The following is a 14705-nucleotide window of genomic DNA, read 5'->3' as shown; positions in this document are numbered from 1 at the left end:
TCTTCCCAGAAGTGGAAGTGTCGTGCAATTTAAAGATAATATATCCCTATATACATCTAATGTATAGACAACTTGTGGATATTTGCATAAGGAACAATTAATAGTGAGTTTTCTTGAAAGTGGAAATGGTGACTGGGAAAGGGGCCTTTACTTTTCACTTGATAGCTTATTGGCTGTGTTCTTTCTTAAAATCCATGATACGTGTTGCTATCATTGTAATAAATAAAAGTTTTTCATGAAATGAATTTGTCTTGGAAGGATCTACTGAACCATGGAGTGCTGTTGATATTCAATTGATTCACTTTGCCCTCGGTGTCTTGGCTGATGGATAACCAGTTGCACTCATCTTTCATCCTCTTTCTTGGGTTGGAGGTGATGCAGAGTAATAACATTTGCCTTTTGATCGGATTATCCAGGAAGCATGGTGTTTCTGGACTCTTGCTTATTATCTAAGTTTGATGAGGGTTTGCATAAGTCTGTTAGGGCAACATTTAAAATCAATTCACTGGCTAATCCTCATATCTGTTGGTGGGATCTAAATCCATACAGCTTTCCTGGAGTCATTTTAGCAGTAGATCTAAAAAACCTAAAAATGTATTTACTCTTTGACCCCCAAATTCTACTTCTATGAAATTATCTTAAAGAAATGATAAGGACAAGTGTGCAAAGATTTACAGTTGTTTGTATTACATTGCAATCAAGAATGTATTGCCTTGTTTGTAACAGTAAAAAGTTGGAAGGTCAAAAATATCTAATAATGAATTGTTAAATTAAGTTTGGCACATAATGAGACTAGAACATTCTGTGATTACTAAAAATTGAAAATGACATATACTTATTGACATACTTTACTAGATAAAAAGTATGTTTACATAAAAGTATGTACAGTATAATTCCAATTTTAATTCCTTTTCTACCTCACAGCTACACTGCCACTTTGCAAAAAGTCTAGCTCTGATTTTGCAAAACCACACTTAGGATCCTGAGCCTGTGAGACATGCCTGCACTTCCATTTCACCCTAATGGGCTTTATGTGTTACTGACTTTTCTTCAATGCTTTTCTGGTTTTGAGATGTGATCGTTGAGAAAGGACTCTGGGGAGAAAATCCAATATGAAGGCCATAAAAGTAGTGAGATTCTATTATTCCCAATTCTTTGTTCCCTTCAGATTACAAAATTGAATATCCATGCCCTTTGCTTTGTGCCTCTGTGGTCTCTGTGAGGAGCATATTCCCTGCTCCACTGAAGCTGGACCTGGTCACATGACTTTGGTGAAAGAAAGGTTAGTACAGGTGATCTGAGAAGGTTTGCATGTGCTTTCATTGTTTGCCATAACTGCTTGGGCTTCTGGCATCTGCAATGTGAACACATGATAGAAGCTTCTCAAGTGGAAGCTAGTAGAGTTGCACTGAGAGACACGTGGAGCCAACCAAGTACAACCTGCGGCCTGGAGTCAAGCCTAGCTGACCCACGGACCCAGGAGGGTAGAAAACAAAAGTTGATTGTGAGATTTTGAAGTTGTTATGTGCAGTTATCCTATTAGTTATACAATTGTCATTTATGGATTTAAAACTAATACAGGTAGCAATAATGGCACTGTCTTTTAATTGCTGAGGTCACAGCAATGTGGGTTTCAATGAGATGCAAGCTATTCAATTAGATAGAAGTATGTCATCAGCACCCTCATATCTCTTTGAACTCTTTTGCCCTCCTCTATGTGGCATTTAGTAGAATGCTGAAAGATAAACAATGATTAAAAATGGTTAAAAAAAAAAAAAAGATAAAATGGCCATCATCCTTTCCCCTCTTCATGTTGTCCCAAATGTTATTCAAAGCTAAACCTTCGTTTCTCTTATCTGCATACAACGTGCTTCTGGATCATGGTGTGATCAGGGTGGTCATATGTACATACTGTAGCAGAGCTGAGGAGGGAAGAGGATGCAGGACAAAGGAGAGACGCAGCATGCCTACCTCTGATAAGCAGATCATGCAGGTGTCCCGGGTCCTCAGCCACATAACAAAGAGGGGCTCTCAGGGGTCAGAGGTCAACCTCTCTTCTCTCTGCCCTCTATATTTTTGTTTTGTTTTGATTTTGAGACAGGTTCTTGCTCTGTTGCCCATGCTGGAGTACAGTGGCACAATCGTAGCTCACTGCAGGCTTGAAACCCTGGGCTCAAGCAGTCCTCCCCTCATCCTCCTGAGTAGCTGGACCTATAGGTAGCTGCCACTATGCCAGGCTAATTTTTTAAATTTTTATTTCTGTGGAGATGGGGATCTCACCATGTTGCCCAGGCTGGTCTCAAACTCCTGGCCTCAAGCAATCTGCCCACTTCTGCTTCCCAAAGCAGAGGATTACAGACATGAGCCACTTTGCCCTGCCTTGTCCTCTACCTTTATTTCCCAAAGCATACTGAAAAAATATTCTGTTGTCCTCTGGGCTAGTCTGTTCCCTAGAGCATAAGGTAATGAGGTAAGGAGAAGGGCCTTGTGTCTGTGCCCATGCAGCCTTGGTAACTCTTTGATCCAGGTATGGAAGGAATGTGTGAATAAGTGTTTGTGTGTGTGTGTGTGTGTGTATGTGTATGTGTGTACGTGAAAGTGTGTATTGCAGAGGACACACATTTCTTTTCTCTTATGAGCAATGTGCTATTGGTCTGCGTTATTTTCTTATTGCCTTTGTAGGCGTTAGCCCGTTTCTGGGTAAATCACTGGAGAGGCTTGAATGCACAGTGGTTGAGACTTAAGAAATGCATTCTGGAGCCATGCTGTCTGGATTTGAATCTCAGATTTGCCGGTTAGTAACCCTATGACCTTGGGTAAGTCACTTAACTTCCCTTGCCTCAGTGTCCTACACTGTGAGATGGGGATAATAATTGAATCCACTCCATAGTTTTGTTGTGAGGAGTAAATGAATGAATTCATGTAAAGTGCTTGGCACATGATCATGGCTCAGTGTTCACTCTTCTATTGTTGTTTTTCACAGGGCGATGACTCAAATGCTAAAAATCTCTTTTTGAAGAATTATTCTTACATATCATAAGGTATGGAAGAAAGAGAGAAAAAGAAATTAATACCACCACAGCTTGTGTTTCAGCAGAGTAATAGTATTCAACAGATGGGATTGGAGAAATCAAAAATGATCAAATCAGGGGGACATGCTCTCCTAAATGCTAGGACAGATTTTGCCCTGAGTCTCATGAGTCAAGTCACATTACAGTAGACAACTGGGCTTCTGGGATCAGTGGGGCTGGGCAGCAGCAGCTCTGTGGGATTGGGGAGGGCTTGACTGATCTTGAAGTTATACTAAGGCTGAGAGGTTTCATTCCTGGAGATGGGGCTGGCTGACAGGACCCACTTTGGTCTCCTGATTTCTTCTCTTGCTCATAGCCTGCTTCTAGCCTGGTGCTAATGTCAGTAAGGTTCTCTTTCTTCTAGCCTGGTAATAGTGTCTGTAAGGTTGGTAACTTTTTCCTTTTGCAAGCTGACTTGTATGAGAAGGATCATCCTTCAGACTGTGTTATATCTTAAGTGGCATTCCCAAAAAGGCTGGAATTGGTGCTGAGATAGGTTTGGGCTTGGAGGAGTGATGCAGGAGGCTCATGCATGTGTATGCACATGTGTGTGTGTGCGCACATGTGTGTGCATGTGTGTGTCCATACACATGCAGTGTGTATATGGAGCTATGTGGTGGTTGGATGGACAAATGAATGAAGTGGTATTTAGCCAGACAGGGAAGCATCCAGAGAAATGAACCTCCTTTAGCTCCCCAATCCTTATTACATTACTCTTTCCTGTATGTGGAGTGCATGAACATCCACTGAAATTTCTGGAAACACAGGCCTAGATCATGGATTATTATTCCTAATCTCTGTGTTGTAACCTTTAAAATGGAGTACAGGTCCCTGCTCAGTGCTTAGGCTGTTTGGAGAATGAGATCAGTTTTTATAATTATTTTACCAGATGGGAAGAACTCTTGGACTCTCTCAGAGCCTAAAGGCTCTTGATGACCATAACATGTCTTTCCCCACGGTGGATTATCTGGCGTCACCCCTGTTCTGCTTCCCCAGCTGTCTGCTTCCCTGGAGCCTGGGCTGGCAAGAGGCGCTTGCTAGGAGAGGGTCAGAGGTGTGGGGTGAGTGTGAATGAAGTTGCATGACTCTGTGTAGGCAGGGAGAACTTCCCAGAGCTAGAGGAAGATGACTTTTGGATGAACTGTTAAATTTTGTTTTCTTTTCTCTTCCTGTTTATGAGGAATAAAAATTACTGGTATAATCTCATTGCATAAAGCTGAGAGCTGGAGAGGGTAGGGTTAATTTTCAGTTTTGACCTTGGAACTTCAAAGGGAGGGAAGAGAGGAGGGGAAAGAGAGAGAAAGAGGGAGAGAAAGAGAGACAGGGAGAGAAACAGACCATCTTCTTTATACATCCTGGACTTAGAACCCTTGGACACAACCTGAGTGCTCTGCTTGTTTGGCTCTATGGGATGGAGAGTTAAGAATGGAGCATAGCCCTGACTCCTATGCCAATTGAGCCTCCCAGGTGACACTTGGCAGCCAGTCTGAGTCATTTGCATTTTCACAGCCAAAGGGCTGCTCACAAGATGTTTTGTGCAGATATTTAAGTTGCTGGATTCCAAAGCATCCCCAGGGCACTCCTGGCCCCTCCTCTTCCATATGGCCATGCAACCAACTTCACATTTCCTAATTTATGCAGATGGCATTGTTGGGGGTTAGATGCTTTTGGGAGTTACAGTAATAACAACATCAGGGCCAGTTCTTTCCCTTCCTTCCTTCCTCCTTCCCTTCCTTCTCTCTCCCTATTCCTTTCCTCCTTCCATCCCTCCTTCTTTTCTTCCCTCCCTCCCTCCTTTACTCTCTCCCTTCCTCCTTTCTTCCTTCTTCTTCCTTCCTTCCCTCTTTCCTCCTCCCTCCCTCTCTCCTTTCCACCTTCCCTCCTTCCCTCTGTTGTATCTTCCTTCTGTCAAGCTGTTGAAATATGCCCATTTCTGGAAGAAAGACAGAGCTCAGTGTCCAGGAACAGCACAGCCCCTGGGCCAGCCTTGCCGTTCCACTACCAGATGCAGAAGGAGGTGTTCTGGAATGACAAACTTTTCATGTTAAAGTAATGCAATTGTCAGGAACATCTGTATGGTAGTTTTCTATTATGGCTATAATAAATCACCACAAATTTAGTGGCTTGAAACAACATGCATTTATTGTCTCACAGTTGTGCAGGTCAGAAGCCAGGGTACAGCAGGGCTCAACTGTGTCCTCTGCCTAGCGTCTCCCTGGTGTTGGCAGGTCCTGGAAGCTCTGGGAATGACTGTTTCCAAGCTCATTCAGGTTGTTGGCTGAGTTCAGTTCCTTGTGGTTGTAGGACCAAGGTCCCTATTTCCTTGGTGGCTGTTGGCTGGGGGCTGGTCATTCTCTGGAAGCTCATGCTTTCCACATGGCCTCCTCCAGCAATGGGGAGTCAAGTCTCTCTCACACTTTGACTCTCTCAGGCTTTTCCTTTTTGCCACATCTCTCCAACTTCCAGCCAGAGAAACTTCACTGCTTCTAGGGCTCATGGTTAGACCAGCCCAACATGGATAATCCAGGATCATCTCCCTATTTTAAGGTCACTGGTTAACAACCTTAATTCTACCTTCAAAGTCCCATTTGTGATTAATGTGACATATTTATAGGTTCCAAGAATTAGGATGTGGGTACTTTTGGGAGGAGTATTATTTGACCTACCACACCCTATAAATAATTCGTTAATTTGTAAAAATAAACAATTTGTTAAATGTACCACCTGAGGATAACTAACTGCTGCAAACTTTGTCAGGGGATCTGCCTAGCATTTCCATTAGATTTTGGGCAGGGCCAAAGAGAGAAAGTGAAGGAATCTGAAGCTCGACATAAGGGTTGAACATAAGACCCTTTCATCCTCCAAAAGGAAGCACAGGCCTCTTCTGATCTCTGAACTTTTAATCTGGACTAGGTTTGTGGAGATGGGATCCATCTCTTCACTCAGGATGGGGCCATGGAGGCCTAGAGGGGTGATGGGACTTGGCCAAGGTCAGTGGCCACACCAGAGCTGAAGACTACTGGGGAAGTTTCAGAGCTGAAAGAAGTCACTGTAAAGCCTGATCAGGATTTTTCAGAACATGGACACATCTCTCAGATCTTTGGTCTTTTTGGCACTTAACCTCTGTATTAGTTTGTTCTCACGTTGCTAATAAAGACATATCTGAGACTGGGTAATTAGGAAAGAGGTTTAATTGACTCACAATTCCACAAGGCTGGGAGGCCTCACAATCATGGCGGAAGGCAACTGAGGAAGCAAAGTCACGTCTTACATGCGGCAGGCAAGAGAGAGTGTACAGGGGAACTCCCCTTTATAAAGCCATCAGATCCCATGGACTTGTTCACTATCATGAGAATAGCACAGGAAAGACCTGCCCCCATGATTCAATTACTTCTCACTGGGTCCCTCCCACGACACATGGAAATTATGGGAGCTACAATTCAAGATGAGATTTGGGTAGAGGCACAGCCAAACCATATCAACCTCCAAAGCCAGGTGGATCAGCCAGACTGCATAGCCTTGAAAAAATAAATGACTATGGCTTTCTTGGCTTTAGGAAATACAAATCAATTAACATTATGGGTTGGGACATATATGAACATGACAGTGGTCTTTCTGCAACCTGAAGAAAGTTGGTCTTGATGGCCAGCAAGACACACTCCTTCTAATACTTACAATTCTCACAATTTCTTCTTAGGAGTTCTGGGTGTCCTGGTGGCCAGATCTTTTAGTCCCTCCTTGGCATAGCCATGACCCTCCACATTGATGGATAGACATGGAGTCCACTGTAGCAATTGTTCTGACACCTCTGGCAGAGGAAACTTGGAGAGGAATCCTTCCCCTCTGCTCATTCCTCTCTGAGAGAAGGCAGGGCTCCTACAGGCCAGTGGCTCTATTTTAAACCTGCAAGCAGCAAGCATGTTCCATAGGAGATTGGTTCCTTGTTCAGGGGTTTCATTCTCTTGCCAACTCTGCTCATCCTGGTCTCCTCTTTGTCATAGCCTAGAGGCATCTATCTCCTAGGGGTTTACATAAGACAGAGCAAAGTGCTCTCCAGGCTAAGAATATATCCACCCCCTTCCCTGGGCGATGTGCCTGGGAGGTGAGGAAACTGACTCACTGCATCTCTGACTCTATGAGAAGACAAATATATGAAAAAAAAAAAAAAAAAAAAAAAAAACCCGAAAAACTACTAGATTAATGACGGGGGAGAAAAATCCAAGTATTTTTAGCACATGAGGGCAGAGTTAGCTGCTATGAAGTCCTAGAGGATGGAAGTTTTAATTTAAAATAAGAGCTATTTGTCTTTAATGTTTTAATTAGCAGTAGGGAGCTTTCAAGTGGCAATTGTGGCACTTGAGGGTGGGGGACTCTGAAATAGGAAAATGCCCAGTGATAATCTGATCAGTAGCAGTGCAGACTGGTTGGGGGATCTGTCCGTGAAATCCAGGCATGACTGGTTTTCTCACAAACCAAAAACTTCATGTGATTCCTAGGGTGTGCCTCTGCCAATGCCTGTGAAATGCTGGGTCAATAGTCCTGCACCACTTCTGCCTGGGTAGAAGGAAGCACTGAAACTTGGGCTGCAATTGAACTGTGGATATGTGGTAGCCCATGAGAGCACCTGAGTCTTCCATGAGGATCTGAGGCTCCTGTTGCCATCTTGCTCCTGGGAGGAAGCATGTCTATTCCCTGGAGTTCATCACAATGTTCCCTGATAAGCATGGTGACTACAGATTTGGAGATTTCTGTAGGTGGAGCCGCTGCTGCTGTTGCTTTTAGAAAGATCCCAGTCATTGCCCAAGGTATTTTCCTTCCTGATAACTAGAGACACAGGTCTAGGGAGGTGTTCATGAATGGCCAGTGTCACACACTGATGGGGTGGTATGTGCCAGTCAAGGGCTGTAATTTGGGCAATCTGTTTCTAGGGAAAAATATTGCTGGTTGCATATCCAATAAACATTCTTCTTCTCTCTTCCTTGCTGATAGAATCAACCTTTTGCTATAGCTGTTTAAGATTTGTTTTCAGGTAATATACACAATAGGATCACCGGGATCATTGATTTTTGAGCCAGTATTGCCAAAGTGTGAGTCTCAGCTCCATCACTTTAAAACTAAGTGACCTTCGGCAAGTTATTTACCCTCTCAGTGCCTCAGTTTCCTTGTCTGTAAAATGAATATAACAAAACTACTTCTCTAGCTGGTAGCTTTGAAATGTAAACAAGTTAATACATGGAAAGTGCTTATGTAGTATCTGGAGCATATAAAGTGTTCAATAAATATTAGCGATTCTTCTTTCCGTTTTTTGAGACAGAGTCTTGCTCTGTTGCCCAGGCTGGAGTGCAGTGGTATGATCTCAGCTCACTGCAACCTCTGCCTCCTGCATTCAAGCAATTCTTCTGCCTCAGCCTCCTGAGAAGCTGGGATTACAGGCATGCGCTAATTTTCGTATTTGTAGTAGAGATAGGGTTTTGCCCTGTTGGCCAGGCTGGTTTTGAACTCCTGACCTCGGGTGATCCACCCACCTCAGCCTCCCAAAGTACTAGGATTACAGGCATGAGTCATTGTACCCGGCCTAGTGATTATTCTTATTGCTGCTACACCCCAGTCTCTGTTGCAGCTTGGGTATGAATATGTTATACATTACTGGACAATTGGACCTGAGAGGAAGACTATTGGGAAACTTCTGGGCCATGCACAAGAGGACATGGATGGTACTCATTTTGGCTGCTCATAGTCAGGTCTCTATGTGATGCTTGAAATTGCAGAAGCAATTGCAGCCCATGGGATAGTTTGACTTTGGATATTTTGTTAATTGGGATAATACATTATCCTCATTGTTCAAGCCCCCTACCACTTACAGTCACCATCCTAACTGATATACCTAGTAACGGCAGAGGCCTCACTAGAGTTATAGTGCATTTAAGCCATGTGTGGCAGTAAATGTATTTGATGGCATTGTTAGGATGGTTCTTTGCTTTAAAATATTTTTAAATGTTTTGGAAGTGTAGTACATTTACATAGTAAAACATTAAAAGAATGAAAAATCTTACAGTGAAAAAGCTCTTTTTCACATTGGACATTCATGTTGCCATTCCCCCAGGCCCCAATAGCTAGTTAACCACTGCTTTTAGTCTTTGACTTACCCTTTCAGAAATTTGGAAAATAAATATGGCCAGTAGCGGGGGCTCATGCCTGTAATCCCAGCACCTTGGGAGGCCAAGGTGAGCAGATCGTTTGAGCCCAGGAGTTTGAGACCAGCCTGGGCAACATGGGGAAACTTCATCTCTACAAAAAATACAGGAATTAGCTAGATGTGGTGGTGTGTACCTGTAGTCCCAGCCACTTGGAAGGCTGAGGTGGGAGGATCACTTGAGCCTGGGAGGTCAAGGCTGCAGTGAGCCATGATTGCACCACTGAACTCCAGCCTGGGTGACAGTGAGACCTTGTCATATATATATATTATATATATATTTATAATACAAAATATACTTTCCCTCTTTTGTAATGTAAATGTTAGCATGCTGTACACATCATTCTGTACCTTGCTTTTTTCACTTAACGTATCTTAGAGAGCTTTCCATATCAATATGTAAAGTGCTTTCTTATTTCTTTTTACTGTTACAAAGTACTCCACTGAATTTATTTAACCACTCCTTTACTGCCAAGTATCCAGGTTCCTTCTAATCTTTCGCTGTTGACTGCAATGCTGCAATCAATAGATGGTATACCTGCCATTTTGTAGATATGCAAATATATCTGTAGGGTAAATTCCCCTAAAGTGTAGTTGCTGAATCCAAGAGCACATCCATTTGTAATTTTGATAGCTCTTGCTAAGTGCAACCCTCCGTATGGGTTGTATAAATTTATACTCCCACCAGCAAGGTATGAGAGTGCCTATTTCTCACAGACTTGGCAACAGAACATGCTATCAGTTTTGGATTTTTGCCAATTTTATGGTGAAAAATGGTATCTTAGGTAGTTTTAATTTTCATGCTTCTTGTTATGGGTAAAATAGACCATTACAAATGTGTTTAAGAATAATCTGCATATTCTTTGAATTGTCTGTTTATAATATTTGTCCATTTTTCTAGTGGGTTATTGGTCTCTTTCTTATCCATTTCTAGAACTTTCTGTATATTAGAGAGAGTATTCTGTGTATGGTTAGTTATAATCATGTTTCCAAGTTTGTCTTTATCATTATTATTATTATGGTGAAGTTTATTTTTGTCATGCAAAGGTTTAAACAAATTTTGTATATAGTTGAACTTATGTTTTTTATAATTTTGGATTTGGGGATAGTTAAAAAGCCCTCCATATTCTGAGATTATGAAAAATTATCCCATCTGTTCATTTACTACATTTATTGATTTTTTAATATTAAAGATTCAGTTCATTTGGAATATATCATGGAACACAGAATGATAAATGAGTCCAACATTAATGTTTCCCAGATAGCTACTTTGTTGCCCCACCACTATTCAAAAGTTAAGTTTGCCCCACTCCTTTTACTGTACTTTCTTATTCCATTGCTTCATCTATTCATGAACCAGTACTACCTTGTTTTAATTACTGAGCCCTTGTGGAATATTTTTATATCTGGTAATCCCTTTTCACTGATTTTTTAAAATCAGAGCTTCCTTTGAAAACCTTCTTTGCTTATTTTCAATATGAACCTTAGGATTTTTTTCTAGCTTAAAAAAAAGAGAACTATTTATTAGGTTTATTGAAATTATGCTAAATTTAAAAATCAAATTTGGAAGATCAGCATACTCTTGATACAAGAAAGAAAGCAGCATTGAGTCATCTTGTCAAAATATGTGGTATGTTTTCCCATTAGTTTATGTCTTCTGTTGTGTGTCCTGGAATATTTGAAACAGTTTTTTAGGTCCATGTCATATACATTTATTGTTAAAATTATTCCTAAAAGATAATATCTTTTTTTGTTGTTTCAGTTTTGGCTAATGTAAATGGACTCTTTCTCTCCATTATAATCTTTTTGCTTCTAATTATTGACTTCTTTATATGTTTTCTACCCCACAACATTACTGAGTTTTCTTATTGCTTTTAGTAGTCTTTTTAAAAAATTGATTTCCTTGGGTTTCCTAGGGAAATAATACTATCATCTGCAAACAGGGTTAGTTTTGTCTCTACCTCTCCATTTTTATACCTTAAAGTTCTTCTCTCATGTGCATTTTATTGGCTAGAGTGCCAGTAAAAATGGACAAGAATAATAGGAGGACTGGATAAATCTGCAACCATACTGAGCAATTTTAACACCTTTCCTCAGTAACTATTAGAGCAAGCACACAAAAAATTAGTAAGCAGCATGATTAGCAAACTTGATCTAATTGACATGTATAGAACCCAGCACTCATAACTCCAGAATGCACATTCTTTTTGAGTGCACATAAAACGTTGACCAAAATTGACTACATGTTGGGCAATAAGTCAAGGCTCAATAAACTTTAAAGGACTGAAATAATATAGAATATATTTGCTGACCACAATGAAACTTGGGTAAAAATCAATAACAAAAGTTAACTAGAAAGTTCCTAATTGTTTGAAGTTTAAGCAATAAAATTCTGAATAGCCCGTGGGTCAAGGAAGAAATTAGCAATGGAAATAAGAAGTTATTTTTACCTGAAAGGCAATTAAAATATGACACATTAAAACATGTAATGTAGCTAAAATCATGCATAGGAAGGCATATTTATAGCCTTAAATGTGCATATTTGGAAAGAAGAAAGGCTGAAAATTAATCACTTCAATTCATCTTAATAAGTGGGAAAATAATAGCAAATTAAGCCCAAGGAATGCAGAAGGAAGACTATACGAAAGTTGAGTGCAGAAATGAATGCTATAGGAAAATAATGTGCAAGAGAAGGTCAACTAAGTCAAAAGGTAGTTCCTTAAAAAGACTGATAAAATTGATAAATTCTTGGCAAGACCAATCACAAAGAAGAAGGGACCAAATAGCAATATCAGGAATGAAACAGGGGACAAGACAAATATTACAGACATTCAACAAATAATAAATGGATATAATGAACTACTTTATGCCAATACATTTGACAACTTGGTTGAATTGATAAAGTCCTAGAAAAAAACTTATCAAAAGTGACACAGAAGAAATAAAAGATCTTAATAGTCCTATAGGTATAAAAGAAATTGGATCTATAAATAAAACTTCCTATAAACAAACAAAACTTCAGGTCTAGATGACTACATCAGCCAAATTCCAAATTACTTTAAAAGAAAAGAATTAACATCAGTCTTACATAAATCTATCTAGGGAATAGAAAGAAGCGAAACTTTCCAACCAATTTCATGACATAAAAACTTGATGAGTTCTTTACAAAAAAGAAAAATTTCAGATTAATCTCTCTCATATATATAAATGCAAAAATCCTAGGATTAAAAATTCTAATATTAAAAATTAAATCCAGTGATCTATAAAAAGAACAATGCACCATGACTATGTTCAATGCAATATTGATGTTGCATTCAAAAATCAATTGTTTTAACTCATATTATTAACAAAATAAAGGAGAATTAGGAAAATAAAGGAGAAAAATTGTACAATGATCTCAATAGGCATAGAAAAATAATCTGATATAGTTCAACACCTATTAATACAACTACTACTATAATAAACATAAACTTCTTAGAAAACTAAAATGGAAGAGAATATTTTTAATTAGACAAAAGGTGTGTACAGCAGATATCACAGTTAATGGTGAAACATTGAGTGTTTTCCTTCAGGAACTAGAAATGAGACAAGTATCCCTACTATTATTATTTTTATTCAACATGCCTAAAGATTCTAGGCAGTGCAAGAAAGCAATAAGAACGTCTTATAAGGGTAAATGTATTGGAACTATTATTATTACTGATGATATAATTGTGTGTACAGAAAAACAAATCTATAAATTATTGGCATTAATAAATAAATTTAACAGTATAACTAGCTATCAGATCAATATGTAAAAATAAATTGTGTCTTTCTATTCCAGGGCCAAAGAATTAAAAAACTAATTTTAAAAATTATATCATTTACAATAACATAAAAACATATCAAATACCTAGTAATCTAATAAAAGATGTGTAAGACCACCACAATGAAAACCTCAATAAATGGAGGGTTAGGCTATGTTTATGAACTAAACAATTCAATTTAGTAAAGATATCTGTTCTCTATAAATTAACCTATAAGTTCAATGTAGTCTCATTTAAAATCCAAGCAGCTGTTCTGTGGGGAATTCACAAGCTTGCTCTAAAATTTATGTGGAATTGCAAAGGGCCGAGAAAAACCAACACAATCTTGAAGATGAAGAACAAAGTGGTTGGAGGACTTACTTTAATAGAAACCAAGTCTTATTCTAGTTTTAGTAATTTAAAAAGCTGAGTGTTAGTACAAGGATAACTCCCCAACAGCAAACAAATAAACAAACAAACAAACAAACAAACAAAAAACAAAAAAAAAGCGAATGGAATAGAAAGACCTTAGAAACAGGGTTTTTGATCAATAGGAGAAAGATGATGTTTTTAATAAATGTTGCTGGGCCAATTAGATATACATTTGGAAAAAGAAATCTTGACCCCTACTTTATACCATAAAAAAATTCCAGGTAGATTGTAGATTGAATGTGAAAAGTAAACCAATCTTCTGGAAGACTGCATTTGAGAGTGTATCGATGACTTTGAGTAAACAAGAATAAACAGAACACAAGATGCACTAACCACAAAATAAAGATTGATAAATTGGACTGCATTAACATTAGGATCTTCTGTTCATCAAAAGACACACAAGTTGGAAAGGCAGTCACAGAATGGGAGATGTTTGCAGTACATACAGCAAAGAGTTCATTACCAAAATACAGAAAGACAGCCTCATATCAATAAGAAAAAGACAGACAATTGAATAAAGACAGTGGAAACAAGACCTGAAAAAGAACTTCACAAATGAGAATATTCAATGTCTGCTAAATATACGAAGAGCAAATCAAGTCATTTTAGTGGTCCGGGATGTTTAATTAAAATCACAATGAAATATCCCTACACATCTGCCAGAAAGACTAACACTAAAAAGACTGACAATACCAAGTGCAGTTGGGGATGTGAAACCACTGTCTCACATGCGCCTGGTGGGAATGCAAATTGACATAATTACTTTGGAACACACATATGCCTTGGGATCTAGCAACTCACTCCTGGATATATATCTAATAGAAATGCATATATACGTACACCAAAAGACATGCAAAAGAATGCTCATTTCTGCATTGTTTGTAATAGCTCAAAACTGGAAACAGCCCAAATGTCTTTCGACAGAAGAAAAGGCGTATGTGTGTATCATGACATATGCATGCAATTGAATAGAGGGGTGAAAAATGAATCAACTGCAACTATGTGCTTCAACAGAAATAATTTCACAAATAAACATACTGTACAATTCCATTTAAATAAAGTTCAAAAACAGTCAAATCTAAATGATGATGTTAAAATAAACATGTATTGTCTCTCCTGTGTGAGGTACCATGGAATAAACTATGGTTTTAGAAATCAGAATAATGTTAACCTTTGGGGAGAAGAAAGGGGCTCTAGGGAGGTTTCTGGGTTGCTGAGAGCGTT

The sequence above is a fragment of the Macaca thibetana genome, chromosome 6 (assembly GCF_024542745.1).
Source record: "Macaca thibetana thibetana isolate TM-01 chromosome 6, ASM2454274v1, whole genome shotgun sequence".
In the NCBI taxonomy this organism is placed as follows: Eukaryota; Metazoa; Chordata; class Mammalia; order Primates; family Cercopithecidae; genus Macaca; species Macaca thibetana.
This window is presented reverse-complemented; position numbering follows the sequence as displayed.